The sequence below is a fragment of the Strix aluco genome, chromosome Z (assembly GCF_031877795.1).
Source record: "Strix aluco isolate bStrAlu1 chromosome Z, bStrAlu1.hap1, whole genome shotgun sequence".
NCBI classification, from domain to species: domain Eukaryota; kingdom Metazoa; phylum Chordata; class Aves; order Strigiformes; family Strigidae; genus Strix; species Strix aluco.
The window spans coordinates 65,708,717-65,730,887 of record NC_133971.1 but is presented as its reverse complement, the minus strand read 5'-3'; the positions used below and the strand labels follow the sequence as shown (position 1 = coordinate 65,730,887).

The following is a 22,171-nucleotide window of genomic DNA, read 5'->3' as shown; positions in this document are numbered from 1 at the left end:
ACCCCTAATAGAATCCTGAAAAATAAAGTGTTTTGACCGTATTTCTCACTATCATTAGACATGCATTACTTCTGCTGATAAACTTGAAAGGTCCTGAAAAACAGATACCAAGTATAACACCAGTGCTTCCTCACTATGAAAAAAATGCTGATGCTGCTGCACAGGGTAAGAATCTCTGTAAATATAAGCGTGAAGACCCAAGTGTTTCTCACATCAATCAAACCATTTTCCCACTTGAAACAGGGAAATACAAGTTCCTTTACTCAAGATCAACTGTGGAAGTTTTTCAGACAGCCAACATAACAAGCAAGCTTTTTGTAACACAGTGACAAAGCTGTAAGGTAAATGGCAGCAGCAAACATTGCAGCTCTTCCTATCAGGAAGGTCGGTCAGGTTCCTCCAAGACCCCTTTTGTCACTATGCTGATGAAGACTGCAGAACAAGCCACAGACACTGAAGTGAATTACAAGGCTTAGCTTATGATGGATTTAACATCACATGCTTCCAAGTTTAAGCTTCAAAAAAAAAAAATGCTTTGCCAACACCACCTACTCTGTTCTTATTCTACTCTTTTGACAGGTAAAGTTAGTAAATCAGTTATTTCTCTTGGCAAATACTTAGTTCCCTAGGCTGCAAGGTAAATATATACTAGGTGTTCAGAAGGATCACCCTGGCTCTAAGTGTTGTTATGGAGGACAATGAAACACAATTAAAATTTCCTAACATACAAATTCCCTACCTTTTCTGGTACTGCCAGGCTCAGGAAAGCCTATGGATACCGGTACATGCTTCCCTTTAAATTACACCATGCTTGTGTTTTAAACACAGTGGAACTTTGTCCCATGCCGGGATCACAGCAATTTGGAGATACAAAGCACCACAGCTTCATTTTCTCTCAAGAACTACTGTGGCAAATGACTAAGAAACAGGAATTAAACAGACAAGTTTTGGAAAGATAAAAATAGCCCAAACTAGCACACTGCCTTTTACAAGAGATAAAATGGCAGATTTTTTGATTTTGAGAGAAGATGTATTATTTTCTTCAGTCCTATGGAGACTTTTGCCCCTTTCCCCAGTTACCTTGAAGTCCTATGAAGTTTTGCTGTCACTTCTGAAGAAGTAATTGTAGAAAATAGTAATAGCTTTGAATTATACGTAATTGGTAGATACCTTCATACTGACCTTTACAAACTTTGTGGTGAGTACTCTTTCTCACACTACAGAATTGCTGGCAAACTCCATTATCACTGAAAATTTAAGCTGTAAAATTCAGTGGAATCCTCTCCATTCAAGGGGGGAAAAAAAACAAAAGTCTTTTCTGCCTTCACATTTCTCTTGGTTCTGTTTGGTTTTTTTTTCTATAAATTATTTAATAACACTGCAGTATTTTATTTGTATAAATAATCCTTTCCAGCAAAAGGTCTGAAGATGAGTCACTAGGGTTTTGCTGGAGGGTACAATCAAGTCTGCATGTAGAACTGACTTATGTAAATCAACTCAAACAGAAAGCAAGCAGCAACTACTTTGACTAAATTGTAAAACAGTTGTAAGGTGACAATTCAGTTTGCCATACAAAGTTCCCCTATTTTGAATGAGATCCTATCTCCTCCAATGCCACACAACTGTTTTTTCTTTTCTGTGTGTGGGTGGGGGACATTTTCCTTGATTCCGCAGAGAAAGATATCCCATGTATACTTGCAAACAAAAAAACCAAAACTACACATTAATTTCTTTGCCTGGAATAACTTTATCTGAAAGTTAAGATTAAGGTGTAAGAAGTATGCATTTAGATAAAAGTTACAGTTTCTCTCTGTTTTTCCATTATGGTTGCTCTTTCTCAAATAAAGGAAAGGGCTGTTAAAGTAGGCATCAAGCTCTCCAAATCTGTAACTTTGCTTTCACGAGCAACTTCTGCAAAGACCACAAGATAAATGCTAGATTTAAGAACTGTAAGTACAGCCTCAAAACCTATCCTAACCCAAACCATTTCCCTCATTTTCTTCTACTTCTCACAAAAATACAGACAATTGTATAATTTGAGACTCTAAAATGTCTCCAAATATTTTATAGGTGCCAGACCTTTCCCTTGGCACTTAACAGCAAGTCAACAAATATACCTCATGGGGGAATATGTTCTTCCTAGCTTTCACCTTCAATCCTCTTTCATTGTTCAGGCTGAATACAGAACAAGTGAGGGAAGAGGAAAGAGAAAAAAAGGAAAGACCAAGAAATGGGTAACTCATCCCATCTACAATCAAGCTCCAGTAAATCTTGTAATATGATGTTGTTCTAGCTTTCCACTCAGCTCCTGTGCAGAACATTATTGCCAGTGTAGCAAAGTCAGCGGAAGGGAACATGCTCCTAACTTGCGGTTGCCCCAGGTCAGTACGTTGACCTGATCAAAGAACATCTAGGACTCATCACATCTGCTGCTTCATTTGCTCTGGGCTCTGACTCACAATCAGCTTGTAGCACAGATGTTAGAGATTGCATATAGCAGGTTAGAAAGTGGAAGAGAAAAACAAATGAACAGATCTGTACCCATCTTGCTCCTGCGTTTGTCAAAATACTGCAACACAGAATAACCAAACGTTCCGCATCACTATTCTTTGTTACAGTAACTAGATAAACATGATGCAGGTAACAACGACTTTGCTGGCACTTTGCTGGCAATGCGCGCTTGTTTCCTAAGTGGATTTGATTTCCCCTTTTTCTCCACAAAAAGAAGGGGTGATGGCTCATGTGCAAGGTTCAGCATGAAGGCCAGATATGGCTGCGATCCTTTCACACAGCATAATCAGTCACTTCCCCAAAGCCCTCTTTGTCTGCCACTCAGCCACAGATCATTTAGTTTAAGGTATTCATTATACAGTCTCTCCCTCAGATGCCCCCTCTCTCCCCCAGACATGCAGCCATAACTGGGGCTGCTGAATAGCTATCCACAGCTGGGTAATTAACAAAGTCTATTGTATTCATACCAGTAGTGTTATCCTAATTCATTCACAGAACTTCCCATGTAAATAGATTGGATTGTCGCATTTTACAAATGAAACATTTAACATTCATTTCTCTAGAAAACATATGTCACAATAAGCATAACCACTTTAGAATGCAAATCTTGCAAATAGTTCCATGAATATATATACATATATATACACGTTTTACAATAAATTAAGTTTCTCAAACCACTGCTTCTTTAAGGATTCTATCCATCTACACTACAAAAATCAGCTCAGACTGAAATCCTTCATGTTCTTTAACTGGTGATAATGAATTGTGCACTGTATCAAACAGCACTATGAAATCTCCAGGAAATACACTACCAAGTTAAGACTTGATTACTAGTGTAATCACCAACAAATTAAAAAAAAAAAAAAAAAAAATCAAGGCTTTTTATGACTTGTGAGAACAAACTTAGTGTTATGTTCAACAGAGAACAGCATTGTGAATTCCCCAGGAAATACACTATCAAATTGAGACTAAAATCACCAAAACCAAAAACAAACAAACAAAAAAATCAAGGATTTTTACTACTTGTTACAAGAACAAACTTACTGTGTTATGTTCAATATGAGAAATTCCTAAAGCCCAAACCAAGATACTGGTAAAAGTAACAAAGACAGAGACTGGCAAGTCTTATGTCATTGATTTATCTATGAATTAAAAACCACATACATAGACTTCAGTCTAAGGGTTAAAATTAAAAAAAAAATATATCCATAGGCAGAATAACAGACAATACTAGACTACCAGTTTAATTTGTTCATCTTCAAATGTGGCCATGCTCCGTTGGGAAGCTGCCCTCATTCTTTTCTCCCGGCCCTTGTTGCTAGGGTTGCAGCTGCACGGCCCATTCCCGTTGAAGCGCATGTCTTTGTAGGGGGGCACAAAGGGTTTTATTATCTGCCTCCTTCGAGCAGGCACATCACCGCCAGAATGGAGCATTCCCCCTTCTCCCCCCACCAGAAAGCTGCCAGGCAACCCCCGCTGCTCCATCGTGACCATTTACATATGAAGAGCTGCAGAAGGCATGGGGTGCCCTTGCCCAGCTGCCTGCCACCACCACATGTTGCTCCCCTCTAGGGAAGGGTCTTCTGAAACTGCTCATTTATTATCCAGTCATCTTTACTCACGACTTGGTGGGAAGTTCACGCTGCAGTTCGACTGATCAACTAGTGAGATGAGATTTTCTTTTTTAAAACCAGTAAGAACTAATATTTCTAATCTTCCAGAAAGGGTTGTGTTCAAAAGTCCTGGCCTTCTCTGGGACATATATATTGAAGACACAAAAAAAAAGGACACAACGACCAACAAATCAGCACACCATGCTGTCGTCTACAGTGCTATTCATTCATACTGAACCACCTTCCCAGAGCTTAATTTAGATCTTTATTGGCATTAATAATGGATTCATTCTATGAACATGTTTACACAGTTGTGCCACTTGTGAAGGGGAGAAGGATATGGGCAGTGTTTTCATTTGGAAAATTTATCTAAATAAATAAAATAAATTCGAAATAATTAAAAGCTAATTGTAGATGCCAGTATATTGTCAATAATTTCCTATAAAGAAGTTGTTTAGCACTTCCAGTGTCAGAAGGAAGAAAACAGGCAAAAATAATTGGTTTTCACTTGGGCAAAAATTCATTGCTAAACAGCAGAAAATGAATAGCGAAGAGACAGAAATTAACTCTCCATGAGAAGCCTACGTATTAACACATAACAAGTCATAAAACATTTTTTGAGGCTATGTGCAAGTAAGTAGTTTACAACAGAAACTGAAAAGGTTTCATGGAAAGCAACCTGAAGTGATCATTAAGTTTACATTAACAAGCATATGCAGAGAGTACATGGGGTGCAAAAGCACTGTCACATAGCGTCAGACTATTACACAACAAGAGATGGAAAGAAATCACAGTTTTTCTAGGCATTAACTAACGATCAGACTAATTTTTCACTTAATGATATCAGATCAGTGGTCCTGTACCTGAAGCACTGTCTCTTTAGCAACAGTGGAGAAAACATTTGGGATTTGTGCCAGCTCTGAGGAACTCAAGTCTCTATAGAAAGAGATAGGAATTGCAGCATTTGTTGTCCATAAGACTACCAGAGCATCCTGGCAAGGTTATGCACTTACCACACTCCCAAAGAGTCAGTGGATGATGACTTCCAGATACAGTCTGAAACTAAAAGGCTGCAACCTGTCCCATGAGCTGGCATCTGGTATCTAACACTAGAAGGACCATAGACAGAAGTATGATATTTTGACTCTGTGTTGACAAAGGCCATATGCAGACAGTCTACTTTATTTCATGGTAACCTTTTGAGAAACAGGTTAGATCTTCCCTAATGTGTTTCCTCTTGGTACATCAGCTGAGGTCTTTGAGCCCCATGTAATTATTTCTGAATGGGCACAAAGGAAGGCAGAGATGAACAAGCCTAATTTCTGCAAGAGAATTTCTTTAAAAGCTCACATTTTGAAAAAAGCAAGGCATTTACAGTTAACTGTCCCAGTTCTGTGTAAAGCATTTAATAACCTGGGGGGCGGCGCAGCAGTCGGGAGTTTAAATAAAGAGATCCCGAAGAATATAACTGGTATTATTCGAGGACCATGATTCAAATACATCTAGTGCAACAGGAAGTTAATTGTTCTTCTAATCCAGAATTTGTGATGCCTTAACCTACAACTGTGGGCTTTCTTCCATGTGAATCTCTCATAAATATTTAAAGTAGGTATATAACAAGATCAAAAAAAGGTACATGTACCATGATTACTTGTAATACTATGTATTGTAATACTTGTTTCCATCTGCTCTTTTACCATTCCTAATCTCATACCTCTCTCTCCATCTCCTGTTGTGTAGCTCTCTAATTGGGATGGTAGAACAACTGGTAGGAAGAACTTAATTTTGTGTTAAAGACACATATTTGCTAGAGCCCAGGGGAAAAAAGCAACAATAAAACAACACATGTATTTCACATTAGGCAGCACACAAGCCAGAAGTAACTGGAAGAATAAAGAGGGGTAAGAGTCAGAGGAGTGGTAGAATAACACAGTGGTGATGAAATAACTTCAATTCTTGAATATGCAGTGTAGTGAATAATGCTGGTACTTGTCAAAAGACAAATCTGCTTTTTGCATCACTAGTACATCCATTTCTCAACATCTGAAATTAACTAGTATCTGTTTATATTACATTTTTATATAGATAGACATCTCAAGCATTACAGTTGCTTTAGTGAGATGTGCACAAAGCTATCACCCTCAACTTGAGACTAAGACTTCAAAACAAATGCTGATTTAACTTGCTTTACAATATACTGATATCCCAGACAGTTGCAAAATCTAGACAACACTGGTAACACCAGTAATAACAGTCAGTGCATACTGGTCATCAACTTTCCCTCATTAATTCTGTAATGGTACTTTGATGGAGAAAGAGACAAGATGTTTGGGATTTTTGTGTAAGTTCTGAAAACAACAGTTTAAAATACTTTCTTCCACTTCTTGACTAATATCCTATTTTACTACAATATTGAAAATGCAATATCTCAAAAATGAAGTACTTTCTAAAATGTACAAATACTAATAGCAGGACAGTGAAATAGTGAAAAGCCTTTCATAAGCTTTTCTTATTTTGTGAAGTGATAGGCATTTCTTCTTTTTGTAACTGTTTGTTATTAATAACTGTCTTACTGAACACGTCCTCAGAATATAATCAGTTTCTGCAAAACAAACTATTATTTCTGGATATATGTGAGTGCATCTTCCTTCTAGAGGATTCTCAGCTATCTGAAAAAAGCAGTGAAAAAAACCAATAAACCACTTCCACACTTGAGGTCAGCTTGAACTACCAAATTAGTAATAGCTGCAGTGCTACTCAGCTGTAGAAGTTTCCAGTAAGTAAACACTATGTTAAACATATATGGAAATGAAAGTACATCAGTCTCTAGAGACTGGAACAAGCACATGCTTTTGTTACATGTCCCAAAACAAACTATAACAAAGTCAGACTTTTCTGCAACAAAGGTTTACATCTGGAAATTTGATGACTATTTGCAAGGGGTTACTAGGCACAGCAATGCAATATATTAGGTTAACAAAGAGCATGCAAGAGCCTCCACTACTGCATTAGTGACTTATGCCAAGCTCCTCATCCTTAAATGGCATTACAGTCAGTTTTTGCAGAGCTAGCAACTTTTCCCAAAGCTTTTAAAACTGTTCTCCTGTGCAACCCCATGAAGGACTTCATAATGTAACGTTATCCAGCAGCCTTCAAATCCTAGATCCATCTAACAGTATCATCACAGCAATAACCGCCACTGTAGTTATACCGAGATACAAGTAGCTGAAAGGAAGGGGAAGAGACAGAAAGTTAACAGGAAAGGTCATAGTGTTATACTGGGGGAAGGAGAGAGGGAGAAGAAAAGCAAGGGAGAGCAGAGCAAAAGAAACTATACTCATGAAACAGGCCTGAACTTTATATACAATATAAAAGAACTGAGTGGGAGATTAGTGCAGGAGATATTGAGGAGGTAGATGGAGAGCAGAAGAAACAGGGTACAGAAACAATAGAACTATTCTATTTATGGGAGAACTCTTGTTGACAAAATAATTTTCTACACTGGCTTATCTAAAGGTAAATAATAAAATTTTGACACTAAATCATATTTTTCTTCTATGGCAACTCTGTTAACAATGAGCGATCTTCCATGAGTTTGTTTTCCCTACAACAGATAAATAATAACATCTTTGTACAAACTAGTCTGGGAATCTGCACTTTAAAATCAGCTGAGACTACAGAGATTCGTGTCACAGTATGGCTTTTCATTTACTTGTTAAGTCACCGTCCATTAAAAGGCAGATGTTCAATACAGCAGCAACCCAGGATCTTGTGGCATCTCAAGTTAGAAGCCTTATGTTAGAAGCATCTCAAAACATAACTGGAAAGTAAGGTAGCAAGATTTTCAGAATTGCCAAGTAGCCAGCAGTTTCCACTCAAAGCCTGCCAGATTTTTGAGAAGCAGGTGCTACAGATTTGGCTTGCTGTTTTACAAATCAAACAGGCCTCCACTCCCTCTTCTGCATAAGGAAATTAACATTTTTTCATATACATGTATAGCAAAGAACTATCACCTACACATTCATCTTTGAGAGGGTATTTCACATTTCCACCTCACCACAGTAAAAGCATCTTCCCCCACAATACTGTCACTAACTTGAAAAGAATACTCTTTAGAAGGGGGCTATGCTGGCATTACCATTCTCACTTTTTAATTCACTCATATTAACTAAAAAGCAAACAAAACCCCCAGTGAAATCACTGCAACTCCCCCACCACTATTTTCCTGCCTGAGTCAATTCTAAAGCGGCATTTCTCTTCTCCCTGTCAATGGGATTTAATGAAATTATGGTTTAAGGCCACTCTTCCAGTTCTTCAAACTCCTGCACCAATGAGTCAATGTACTCAGGATGTACAAGTGCAGTTCAGCCTCCAAACATGATTCATAGTTAAAGCTGGTTGACCCAACTTGACTGACAGAATAACTGTTGACAAATACTTAGAATGAAGTCTAACAAACCAGCCTCAGAAGAATGGTCTGTCATGCATAATCCAGCCAGGGAGAGGCATGGATCTATTACACAACATGAATAATGGAAATATTGGTCTGCTTACCCCAGTTTACTCAGGAACAGATAACGTTCCTGGTAGGATTAATAACTGGGAATCAAGAAAGACTAGAAGGATTAAAGATTGATAAACATTTCAATACAAAGACAGAAAGACAAGATGCACTTCTTCTGAACTGCCTCAGTCAAAAGAAGAAATCAGATTCCAGAAAAATACTGCAGCTACTAGCTCATGCTTAAGGAGACAGGAGCAGCAGGAAATCACTTTGCTCACTATATTTCAAAAAGAAAATGGCATCACAGAGTGGTGTCTTGTGGTAAGCCTAATATGATTTGAATGAAGTATATTCCAAAAAGCTAGATCAGTCTCTCCTGGACACAGAGTAGCATCCAAAGAGCTCAGCCAAACCGCAACAACTCTGGACATGAGTAAACTTGCAGACTGGCTGTCTGTGAAGCTACAGAAAGGAAGCAAGGCATCTGTGAAATCTGCATGTCCAAAGCTGACTGTTAGTAAGATTTTCAAGACAATATTTTGAATCTATGTGCCAAAGTCCTGAATAAGTGCTTACTGGAACACATCCCCCTTTCAAGGGACATAGCTTAAAGTGCTTTTCTTATTAAGGGAGTACCCAATAAACTGTACATAATGTTGAAAAACAAAGCTAGAAAATAATCCATTCTGTGTCCTTCAGTCTGCTGTAGCAACTGTTGGTCCAAAAGAAGAGATCAGAGTAGAAGGGTATTTTGCATGCCAAACATCAACCTGAAAGTTAAATTGGGCCATTAGCAAAAGTTTGTTCATTACTTCCTCTTTGCTTCTTGATACTAGATCGTTAACATAGGAGAGAATATTATCCTGTTCCTTCTTTTGAAGAAAATGGACAGGTGCCATGGTTAGAAGTTCCAGCTGGAATTCAAGAACAAGATTTAGATATGGTAAGGGAAACAGATCTCCATTTCTGCTTACTTTTGCATCCAGCCTGCTGTAAAAATCAGATTCTTAGACGTCATATGAGCTCCTCCACCTCTGAGCTCACTAGATTTTAAATATCTCAAGTAATTTCATGCTGTAGATTAGGGTTCCTTAATTATTTTATACCTATAGCAATCTAATTTGACTATATAATGCATGCACATAATCTGGTAGCTTTTCTGAATGGCTAGGCATTGCACATTGGAGGGTAACTACAAATCTGGTGTACAGAAGACAGACAGTAAGCACAACAATTTGTGACAAGGACTATTAACACCCAGTCTGGGCTCTCCCAGAAAATAAGACACCAACATTCAAGCAGTCCCAGTACATTTGTCCTTGGCGTTCTCACTGCAGACAGCACTTTGTCCTGAGCATTACACACTATGTGGGCTTGGGGCATTTTCTGTGGATACGTGATTATTCATGGTGGTAAAAGCCAGAATTACACTCTTAGGCTTCTTAGGCTTTCTGCTTTAATTACAAAATGACAGATTTTTTCCTGCATAAAAATCACATATAAAAACAAGAATATGATTGCCAATTACAGTGTGTGTAAGAGGGCAGGAAGCACATACAAGTTTTTCAGGATGCACACTGTACACAAGCTTAGCCAATTTAAGGAAAAGATTGCAGCATATGACTGTACTTCCAGAAAGAAAAAAAATATCTTACAAAAGTTCCCAATCTGTTAGAGATACTTTAAATATCATTATAAAGTACATTGTGTAGCTAGTTAGAAGTCTAAATATAAAATGTCAGAAATTAAAAAAATCTCTCAGGATATATATTCAGCATTTCAAACTACTGTAACTGATCATCATGCAGGTGTACCTCCTAGCATCATTTCTTTGTGGGCCTCGTGCTTTCCTTCCCTTCCCCGTTACGCTGCAGGATGGCTTAAACTCGTTTGTCCTCCTTTGTGGGTGGGTAAGTGTCTAATTTAGGCAGCCACCAATATACCCAACACACTTTCCCATCCTACTTAGTGTTTACTATTCTCTTCATGCATACAGGTGTAATGAAAGTTGATTTCCCTGATAGCAGTTTTCTTATTCACGGTCTTTGATTCCTAGATTTCTTCTGTTTTATGGTTTCCATTGGCACAGAGATTCAGTGACTTTGTTCCTCATGCTCCACTTTACTGTAAAAAGTAACAGCAGAAGTTGCACTGTGGACTCCTGCATTAATATTATTCAATGGGATCAGCTCTGTTCTACTTCAAAATGCAAACAAAATATTTCAGGGTAAAAAACAATAGTTTTTTTAAGACCTGTGTAGGAATACCTATGTAAGAAGCTGAATCAGTCACACAATCCACGCTCACCCCAGTGATTTCGACCTGTTTACAATGAAGGAAGTGGAGGACAGTCAGATACAAACATGGTGGAAGAGACAGCAGTAATGAAATGTGAGTATTTGTACAAACAGGCATCTGAAATGGAGTAAGAAAAGAGCACAGTTTTGCACCTGTATTACTTGAGTTATTCTACAAGATTAATGCAATGATCAGCACTTTGGAGTTGCAGGTAGAAGTTAAGCTAAACTGAAAAACAGAAGTCCTTCATTAAACAAAATGTTAAAATCCAACATCTTAGGTGAATTTTTTTCTTTGCCCTTAAAATTAACAGCACGTATAAGTTTTAGTTCACTTAATTGAAATTTCTCTTTTTGCCATTGCTGCAACTTCATGAATCAATTATTAAACTGAAAATTAGTCATACAGAATTGATGAAAAGTGTGGTGGATGAAGTCTAAACACTGCCTTACACAGGAAACTAAAATCCACGAAAATCTTACTCAGAAAAGACAGCCCATTAACGAAATTTGAAAAACATCTACTACAAAAGCAAGGCATTTCAGATTTTGAAGACATGCAGGCTTTTCTGTGGTGGTATCCAGACATGAACACAACACATGAATAGTCTGTTAATGTTTTTAGGCTAGGACTTCTGGCTGCAGGGGTGTACTGCAGAAGTCTTGCGGAAGATTTTAGTGCTAGATGCGAATGGAGTAAGGGTTTCCTTGACCAACAAGTCGTTTACTGGTGTAAAAGCATTTATCTAGAAGTCACTACCATTTCAACACTACCTCCAGAAGGGAGACTTTTCTTTCCACCTTCTCCCTCGTCCCAGTATTCTAGACCTTTCATGAATTGATAAGTAGCAGTACTAGAATGGAGAAGTTAAGGAACACATTTTTATTTTTTTCAAATTGTTCTAGGTTTGCTCTAAGCAGTTAGAAAGTGTATGTTTCAGGATATCGTGAGATCAGATGAGGAATATACTAACTATGATGAACAGCCACAAGCCTTAATGCCTTCTCCTTCACATGACTGGAAGTACATCCACCCACCATGTGGTCAAAGTCATGTGACAAGAAACAGTGGTTATGTGAATGAAGATGAAAGTTCAACCAAACAATTGCAGGGGGGCAAGGGAGGGAAAAGTTGCAGGGTTCTAGGTAAAGAGGCAGCAGGGAATGGCCCTGGTGCACTGTCCTGTATCACTGTCTTACTAACTGTCAGTTTGAATTTCAAAACAAGATAAATGAAGGACTGTGAAGGACATTAGGACTTCAAGCATGGGGGGTTTTTTAAGGCTAGAATAGGACATACCATAAGATGTTTGGACATTTTACATTTACATTGCCAATTTCATAGCAGCCAGCAAGGCAAGTCAGGAAAGCTGTACTTCCAGACCTGTGATTGAAGCTTCCAGCAGACACCCCTGGAGCATGTACAAAAAGGGCAGCCAGCAGCTTGGGAACACCCACTGCACTTCACTTGTTTCTGGCACAAGAAAGAAATACACATCTTTTTGCACTGTGGAGCTCTCTTTGCTCCCTGCCTCCCCCTGCTCCAGGGGTATCACCACTGACTGACACCAGTGCTGCAGGAAAAGTCCTGTCTTCCTCACTTGGTCTTCTTGCATTAGCTGTCATCAGTGTCCGTGCCCTCCTCCTGCTACTTGCAGTACAGCCCTTATTCTCCTCCAGTAGTAAATATTCCTCCTCTTTTCCTCTCAGTCTTCTTCAAACTGACATCACCACCTTTTACCTGACCTTATCACCCCTACATCTCCTGCCCAACTGCCTGCCTTTTCTTCTCCCCCTCCACCTAACTCCACAGGGTGGGTTGTTTCAGTTGTGGGGTTTTCATGGGGTTGGTAGTTTTTTAATTTATTTTTAAATTACCTGATTGGCAATTACCTAATTAGAATTACCATTTCCTTCTTCTTCTCTCTCCCCTCTCCTGACAGACCCTCAAGGACAGAAATTTCCAATCCCCACACTCCCTTCTCATTCTGCAATTAAATGTTTTTCCAGAGGGTGGGTATATAAACGTCTGGGGATGCTCCTGAGGCACAACAGCAAGAAGCAGGCCACAGGGCCAGCTGGGGAGGCTGCAGCTCCTTCTCCCACTTCTTTGGGGTGCCACTCACACTTTCAGTTTCACATGCTAGTAATAAAACCGCCTCCTTGTCACACACTTCTCCAGGGTAAATTCATGTGCAGACTCTTCCTTCACCACACTCTCTGGCAGAAAGATTTTTACAAGTGATAGTGAAATCAGAGATGAAAAAAACAGGTGTGTTCAAAAAAGGAAGTGTACAACATGAAGGATAAGCCCAAACATGTCTGGTATCGTCAGTTGTAGTGAAAACACTTCAGAGTTCTCAAAGGAACGTGGGGGAAGGTAGAGAGAATGAAGTTATGTTAGCCATTTACCAGTTTTAAATGAGATTCAGTATACTTTGAGTATTTTTAGGGTAAAGCATCAAATTTGACTGCTACTTGAATTACATACTTCAGGAACAGTGTTCAGAAGCACAAAGAATAAGGTAAAATAGATATTTATTATGTAGTACCTGAGAAATGAAACAGTGTTTTGCAGGCTTTGCTCTCAGTGTGGAGAACTGTGCAATTGTGTTCCACAAGTTACACCTCCTTCTAAGGAAGCAGCACGGGTAAGAGATTTTTACGCACATTTCCTAAAGTACTGTTAGCTAACAGAATCCCTCTTCACAGTTCATTTGGATTTTTAAGACAGTAAAATATGAAACAGTAAAGGAAAACATTCAAGTAGAATTTACAAACTTCCAAAATTAAAGTTGCTGTACAGAACTGAGCTCATAGAAACCAGCAGTAGTTTCAAAGGTTTCACTGTTCTGTCAGTACTCATGTAATCCACAGAAATTAACCTTACATCAGTGCACTGCAATCGTATCACTTGAATAGGAATAGATCTATCCAAGAATTATGCTGGAGGCAAATTCAGATGATTAAAAACACTGGCCATTCATCTACGATATTTAACACACCAAAACACATGTACTTAAAGTCAAGCTGTATGGGTCCTTCAAAACTGAGCAAACCAGCATAAGCAGTAGCATATGATATTAAATTGCAAGATACCTTTCATGGCTCTGATAATTTATCACACAAAGAACACCAAAGGAGGTTTGTCATCTTATTGAAGAAATGGGTATTTGAGATCTATTTAGAAGCCTTACTTTGAACAAAGGAATAGGAATGTGAAGTTGACAAAGTAATTAGCAAATTCATCAAGAATATACTTTGTTAAGAAAATTAGGGAAGGAAATCTAGATAAAGTATATGTGACTGCACATACCATGAATATCAGTCTAGTCTGTTGGGGCAACAATACAATTTAATGCTATCAGAAATAATTTGTTAAATTAATTGAGGGTCACAAAGTACCTGGACCTCCTGTCAAAGTTAGTCAGAGTTAGATATGAATATTAATCAATCTGGTTTTATTATGACCACAAAGGACATTCGCATATCATAATTCTGCTGGACTTCTAATCAGGGGGTCATGGCCAGGGAGGTACTTGAAATGCTGCCTAGAATTCGTGAGAAGAGCCATGAAAACAGATCCAATCTACTTAAGGTTAAGATCCTTATCATGCTTTGATGGTTTTGGTACCACAATGAATATTCATAGATCTGTCATCTACGTTTACTTCAACATTTAAAGTGAAAAGTAAACTGACAGTATTGCCTACCTGAATTTTTCAACTTCAGTTACTCTAGTCCTTTCGTTAAGTAGCAAGTTATTCACTGAAGAGATCCCCAACTCTAGAGAGCAGAGAAAGAGGGAAAAAAATTGCATAAGTAACTATCTATTACAGCTCCTAATGCAAATTAGTTATAACAAAGAACAATGTAACTTCATGTTATCAGGAAGAGAAGAAAACTGCTACCGAGTAAAAGAAAACCGCTACCAAGAGTCAGGAGTTTCTCCAACTCTTTTCCTTTGCAGAGCACCACAGATGTCAGAACACTTGAGCTACTATTTGTGAATGAATTCAAGGATTAGAGGCTACCTTGTTCACTGCCGTGCTGGAAGAAACTTTCACTAATTTGTGCACTCTCGAGTGCTCTTTATTCTTATCCTAATACGTTTACACACTGTTTAAAATATATATGTAATTTATGTGTGTATATATATGTGCGTGTGTGTCATAGTTCAAGGAAACAAATAAGCAGCATGGGTTCAAAAGCAGTAACTACTTAATTTTAGCTGCTCCCTTTGCTAGGGTCAAACCTTAATGTTATCAGGAGCTGGTGGAGAGGCCCTAAACCAGATGTATATTCCAACATTTTTGTGTGCAAGATTAGTTAGATAGTCCTTCTTATTGATCAGCCTTCAGATCAATACCAGGTAGTTCAGGAAACAACTGGTTTGTACTAAGTGCCCAATTAAAAACGTGTAACTTGGCAGTTAAGTCTCATGACCTGTGTGAGCTTAGCAAACAAATCTGTTACTGAATTATTGTCCATGACATCTGCTACCAAGTTCAGCAGTTCTCAGTAAAAGGAAGGATGGATTACAAGTACTGCAGGCAGTAACAGAAAGGAAACACATTCATAAGAGCTGGCTCTGAGCAACAAGAATCACTGCTTTAGAATCTGCTGTTGAAGTAACAGCAGATTACTTACTGGTGTTAAACCTGTATTCAAAAAGAAAACCCCAACAAACCAGAATACCGCTGTATTCAGAGAGCATTCACCTGTAATGACAAACTGTCACAACAGCATTCATATATCAAAAATGGGCTTCAAAAGAGACAGAAGCTGTAAGAAAAGCTGCAAAGCCCAAACAATCCAGTTGACACTTCAAATGTTCATGTAAAATAAGGTAAAAGTAGTAGTAAATTAAATTGTATGCATCTCCTATGTTAGGTAGGGCAATGTTTTGTAGATTTTATTTTAAAAGGAAAACAAACTCTCTTCTACACTTGAGATCCCTGGTGTTTTATCTTTCACAATACATGGCAAGACATTTGCTTGCCAACTTTCACCGGGGACTTGTTTGTCACATTTCAGCCCTTCCTTGCGTACAAACTAGGGAACTGAGTCTTCTGTTTTTTTCCTCAAACTGATGACATCAACCAGATTTAAAAACTACAATTTTTTTTATCTTTACCCTGTAGTTTTCAGAAAAGACTGTCAGAAAATTTATCGACTAGAAACAAAGAGCTGAGGCAGATGAGAGCAAGTAAAATAGGCTATAAATGAAGAAAAATGGTAAATCAAGGTAAGAATGCTGGAGAGGGAAAGAGGGAAGGGAGGAACTTGTCTGGACAGCATTACATGTCAAGAGACAGAAAGCTTTGATCACCTTTTTTGTTAGGATAGAAATCTGGGTGGTCAAAAAAGAAAGGCTTCACAACAATGGATTACTAAGAGGAACAGTACTAGGAACTGGCTGTAACTCCCTTTGTAAAAATAATGTTTGATGATTGCATAGCCCTGAAAGTGACACAAGGAGAGTAACGAATAAGATTTGAGTCTCCTTCCTTTGGCTAAGGAGTCTGACAACAGCTTTTTACTCTTTAGTTACCTCAGAATAACGAAGAGGAGACAAAAGGAAAGATTAATTGACAGAACAATAAACTTGACAGACTGTATAAAAGGTGTAGTGTTACTTGAGGAAGGGCTAGAGAACTACAGGTCCCAAAAATGGGACATCTAGTCAGAGCAAAGCAGGAGGCTATCAACATAATGGCAGAGGCACACAGGGAAAACACTTCAATATCATAATGCTCAGGCTCCACATAAACTATCTTCAGAATCCCTGTAAGTAGAGTTCTGATAATTTTTCTTTCCCCTGGTAAAATAACCGTATCACAATAAGCTGTTCCTCAAACAAAACAGCTGAGCAACCAGCTGATAACACATGGCACTACACTGGTTGCCCAACAAGTTCAGTAAGAAGGCATGTAAAATCCTTAAAGCCATCAAGGCAAATGTGCATTTTCAGAGTAGATGTCAATTTTGTAACTGAATTTTCAATGAAAGTTGGCTACCTTCTAGTGAAAGACTCTGTGGACAATATCTGATGCACAGATAGGAGAACCCATTAATTTAACTGTAGTTAAACATGGACCTCCTCACTCAAATGCAATGCAACTGAAATCAAAGTGGAGAAAGATTGATATTAGTAAATTTTACTGAGAAGAAACTGAGACAATTCTGCACCGTGAGATGTTAGCACAGAGTACCATTAATAGCACACATAACATCCTAAAAACATGTAGAGACTGCAGTTCTCTATAAGCCATTTTAATATGTAACAATATTTATAGAAATGAGGTACTGGTAGATAGAAGAATATCTATATTTACAACTTCTAAGGCAATTGTCTCCTCCACATCTCTCCTCAAAGAAAAATAGACTAAGTAGAACGTAAATTAATTACACTTTCCTAAACTGTAGCATTAGAAATCTAGGGTCATGATGCAAGAGCGGCAGGACAGAACAATGAAAGCCATCCTTGTACAATAACGTTTTAAAAAGTCAGTCACAAATGAGATCTGGACCAGTAATTGTAAGTCATCGTGTCACAGCTATTTAGAGTCCCAGATGAATGAAGCCTGTAGATTAAACCCACATTCTAACAGACAATTTAATTCACCAAAACACTTCTACAAATGGTAGACTTCTGGCTTGAAAGGCTATTAAATGCACTGGCATAGAACACCAGCCAGCAGTGTGGAAAGAAGAGTTGTTTGCAGGTACTGCTAAGGCACACTACTAATCAAGCTGTAACCACTTTCTATGAAGTCTGGACAGCTTATTGCAGACTTGCTCACATCACTCATTCATTAAGAATGTCAGTTATAAATAGCAATTGTCTAAGTGTTAGCATTTTCATGTGAATTTGAAGCATTATGCTCGTCTGAAACCTTGTTTTCAGAGCTAACAATCCAGTATACTTCCTGTATTTCTAAATAATTACTGATTTAACCAGCTAGAAGATGTTGCAACATTAGCATGCAATTTCATCATTATCTGGACATTACGTGCTTGGATGACTTCTTAATTTACTTAGTCCATCACAGCTTAAAAGTCATATTAGCCTTTTTGAGAAGGTCAGTATAAAACCTGTGTATGAAAACAAAGATGACAAAGTATGAATCAATATAAATAACATACAGATTACCTTAGAAAGGTGAAACATATCTCTTAGTACAGTACTTCTACTGAAGAGACACACATTCTTTTAGAGAACTTAAATGCCAAAGAAGTCTATTGATGGGGCAGCTACAAAAGTGTCATAAGCATTAACAGACTTGAAAAAATTAATGCTGTTATTACTAAGTGTATCAAATTCAGAGAAAAAAAATCATTAATGTCCCCCTGTAACATTTTCCGAGTTGTTTTCTAATTACACAGAACAGACTGAAAATTGATAAAGAACTTGAAAACACTATATATGTGTAAAGGGTAAGCTTTAAAAATGCGTTTGTGTCTTAAGGAAAAGTATTTTCTAAGCTAAAGAGGCCATGAGTTTACAATAGATGAAGAGTTAAATAGCCTGCAAACATTCAGTCCTTTGCATTTAAAAAAAAAAAAAAATCACATTGAACATTGAACTTCAGCAGTTTCACCAATTTATCCATAAGAAAATTATAATCTAAAATTTATGGGTTTTGTTATCTTCATTAGAACATCTGACTTTTTCATCCTTTTGCAAGCTATTAAAAACAGAAATGGAAAAAATACCAAAGATTAGTTTTGCACCTGCTAAGTAATTTTTGTGTCTCTATATACATATATAGTATATACACACAGATTTACAATCATCCTTCCATTCCAGTCAACAGCAAAGTCACATACATACAGAAAATTACAGATACCCAGTAGAGCGTATTCTATCATTTTATTATGAAGCTTATAACTGGTACACCAACTATTTAATAGAGCGATATGAATGTGAATGGAGTTAATAAATGTCAATGAGTTCAGATCTGTGCGTATTTGGAAGCAAAAGAGCGATAAGGTATGTAACATTAAACGTAAGTTGAGACACAGAGAATCATGAAAGCTCATTTTAGTTTCTCCCATTCCTATCAGAAGGATGTAAGTCTCAAAATTGAAGTCCTTAGAAGATAGCAACATTAAGACATTTCAATATTTTATAATGTTTACATTTACCTTTGGGGGGGGAGATTTCTGGAGACCAACAAAAAAAAGCAAATAATCCTCTTGGAAACTACTAGGAGTCAGACACATAGAAGGCTGACCTCCAGATCATTTTTATCTGTGCTGGCATCAAGATTTCCTGTTCTCTGTTCTAAGGAAATTCTTTGGCTCATCACTGACACAGGTGTGTGTACATCGATGATGAATGGATGACACTCTATGAACTAAGGAGAAAATGCAAAGATACCTGGGTCAGAGGCTGGAAGTGCAGGAATTCAGCTATGTAAGCCATGATATCTTATATTTCACTCTAATTAGACACACTGGATTTTTAGGATGGAGAAATTCAGTATGTATTACAGTGTTGGAGAGGCTAAACCTTTCATAAAGAGAAGGAGAAAGTATCTGTGTACTAATACTTCTTTCTCAGATTATATTACTACCACACAACCTAAATTTAACAGTGATCTCTTTCACTGTATGTAAAGGCTTTCCTTTTTCATAAGGAAAAGGCTGAAAGAGGCTAATATCGTCAGGGGTTTTGGTGGGAGGAAAGTGACTTTAATAGTATGTCTTTCAGAAGCAGGTACTGTGTTTTCATACCTGCCAACGTAGACTTTGAGAACCTGACGTGAATAACTTAACTGATTTATAAGATAAAGGATGTAATTTACTTAAATTTATGCTTCAAAATCTAGTATGAATAATCCCTTAGCTGTCTGCTTTAAATCACAGAGGTGACAATCAACCTGTGTGCTACTACAAATCCCGTACATAACAGAAGTAGACAGGTCGAGGTAATCAACAGAACAAAAAAACCCACTCAAAACTACAATAGATCATTGTTCAAAGTCATATTGACCCTGAAGTTTTGTCTTTTAAAAAACCAAAGAGAGATCCTGTTAGTGGACATTAAACATCTCCTCCTTCAACAAGCAAAGAAAGGACTAGGAAGTCACTACCTATACAAGCAGCTCCACTGCCTACACAATGGAGTTCAGCTTTCACAAAAACAGCCTTGAAAAAACACAACTTGTTTTCCTAAGGCAAAGGCTTTCAAAGTCATCACTTTCCACACTTAACCCTCTTGAAAGGAGGCGTGGCATTTTGAAGAAAAAATACCATCACAATAAGCATTATTACTATGACAAGCTGCATATAACAAGTGAATAGCATTGTAAAAATAAAATACTCTAAGTGATGTGAATGTACACATGGATGGCTCAGACCTACAGCTGAATGTGTAAGTTCAGGACAGTCTGAGTGTTTGTGTCACACCAGGCTAATTACTCCGCTCTGCTGGTGGCACAGGCAGCTCTCATGAGCCTCCCGACTCATCTGAGCTCTGATACAGAGAGAGCAGTTCAACTCCACACCCCTCTTGATTTTGCTATAGGGTTTATCTATGCAATGGAAGAGTGAAGCCGCCCATTCTCTCAGGCCATCTAACACAAAAGTCACTACAACTTGCTCTGCATTTTGAGCCAGTATCAATGTGTCTAATTCTCAACAGCAGTGGGCCAGTATTTTTAAACTAGTAAGTTATTGTAACTCATTAAAATTTGAGACAATCAATATAGTAATGAGGAAAATAAACCATCCTTCATCCAAGTCTCCCATTTTTTCAGTTTATTTAGACTACAGTAGCAAAGAGCCAAAAAATGTCAGGTTTAACTTCTGTCCCCCATATAAAGCAATAGCCAGTCTTCCTATAAATTCATAGGAATTTATAAGTTTATCTGCTGTCAGCACTGACTGGATAAGGATAATTAAGAACCTGTTTCAGCCCCCTAGAACAGAACACAGTTCCTCCTAAAAATCTTTTTTTTTCCTTCTCATTATTTAAACTAGCATAGACACAGAATTAATTCTGAAGTGTAGTTGAAGGCAACAACCGCATGTACAAAAGCATCCAGACAGACTTACCCAAAACCAAGAACCTTAAACATTCACAATGACATGACAGAAATCACCAGGACAGGAGCTATCAGTAGTAAGTGTCCTTGTTATGTTGCTCTAGTTGTAAAACATTGGCTTTTAAGCCTATCCATAAGTTCTTAGGCAACAAAGAAGTTCTGAAGTTTCTTTGCTAGATTTCAAGAATCTTATATGCCATTTCCTGAACAGAAAGACGACTCAATCATTACCCATATATTTGATTATTTCAGTGCATTAGTTCAGAATCACAAAAAAAACTGATTAAAAACCAAACTATAAGCAGTATTAACCGCATCGTATTATTTGTTTTTAATTAAGCAAAGAACATATCTACATCAAAGAACAAGCAGTGCTAGTGGCACTGATCATATGCGATATTAACAGATTCTGTTAAAGCAGATTCTGACTTTAGCCTTCCTCCCCCACACACACACACATTACCATGGTGATTTGCAAAATTTGCTGCCTGGGATTTTGGAACAGTACAGTATTTGAAAAGCCCTCAGCATCTTTAAATAGATGCAAAGACAAATTAAGTTACATTTAAAGAGACAGTAAGCAACAAATAGTTTGATAAAGTTGTCTTTACAGAAGAACACTGACAAAAATATCTTAATATGACCTCAACCGGTAGAAACAAAGCTTTCAAATTATGCTTTCTGCCCCTGAAAGAAAGGAAACAAAGTTTAAGTATTCGAGAAAAGAAACAGCATACATACAGTATAAAAAGCATAATCTAGAATCATCCATTATCTCTGTCAACATTTGAGTAGTTATCTGGAAGTGTCACTTCCAGAACAATGTATTTTCTTTAAAGGAAGTCTTAACTGATATGCTATTTCACTAAAATGTACACTTGTTTGGACTATAAGAGGTCTATCACCTGCTGTAAGTTTCCCACAAGTGAGATCATTCTTGATGCAGTTTCCTTTCATTTATTATAATTTTCAACAGAAATTAAAAAAAAAAATGTTAAGAAATGAGTATCATCTTACTGTGAATACATACATATCCTGACAACATAGAGGGCACAGAACTGGGAGCAAAGGCAACAAATCTTGGTTCTTTGTGCCCCAGCCAAACAACAAGTTAAATCCACCACAACCTCCCCTATCTGTATTATCCTGTATATACAGTGATAACGTCTCATACTTTAATTTGTAAGCACC

At 37.7% G+C, this 22,171-nt stretch overlaps 1 protein-coding gene across 2 annotated transcripts in view; it reads right to left on the bottom strand.

The window, feature by feature from the left end:
* Window positions 1–22,171, bottom strand: part of CDC42SE2 (CDC42 small effector 2) — a 95,464-nt gene that overhangs the window by 65,534 nt on the left and 7,759 nt on the right. Inside the window, exon 2 of one of the 2 annotated variants that reach the window (XM_074812033.1) lies at window positions 14,639–14,711. The exons of the other annotated variant lie outside the window; for it this stretch is intronic. The gene's annotated coding sequence lies outside the window, so the exon portion shown is untranslated. The remainder of the gene's footprint in view (window positions 1–14,638; window positions 14,712–22,171) is intronic. 2 annotated transcript variants of the gene reach the window in all.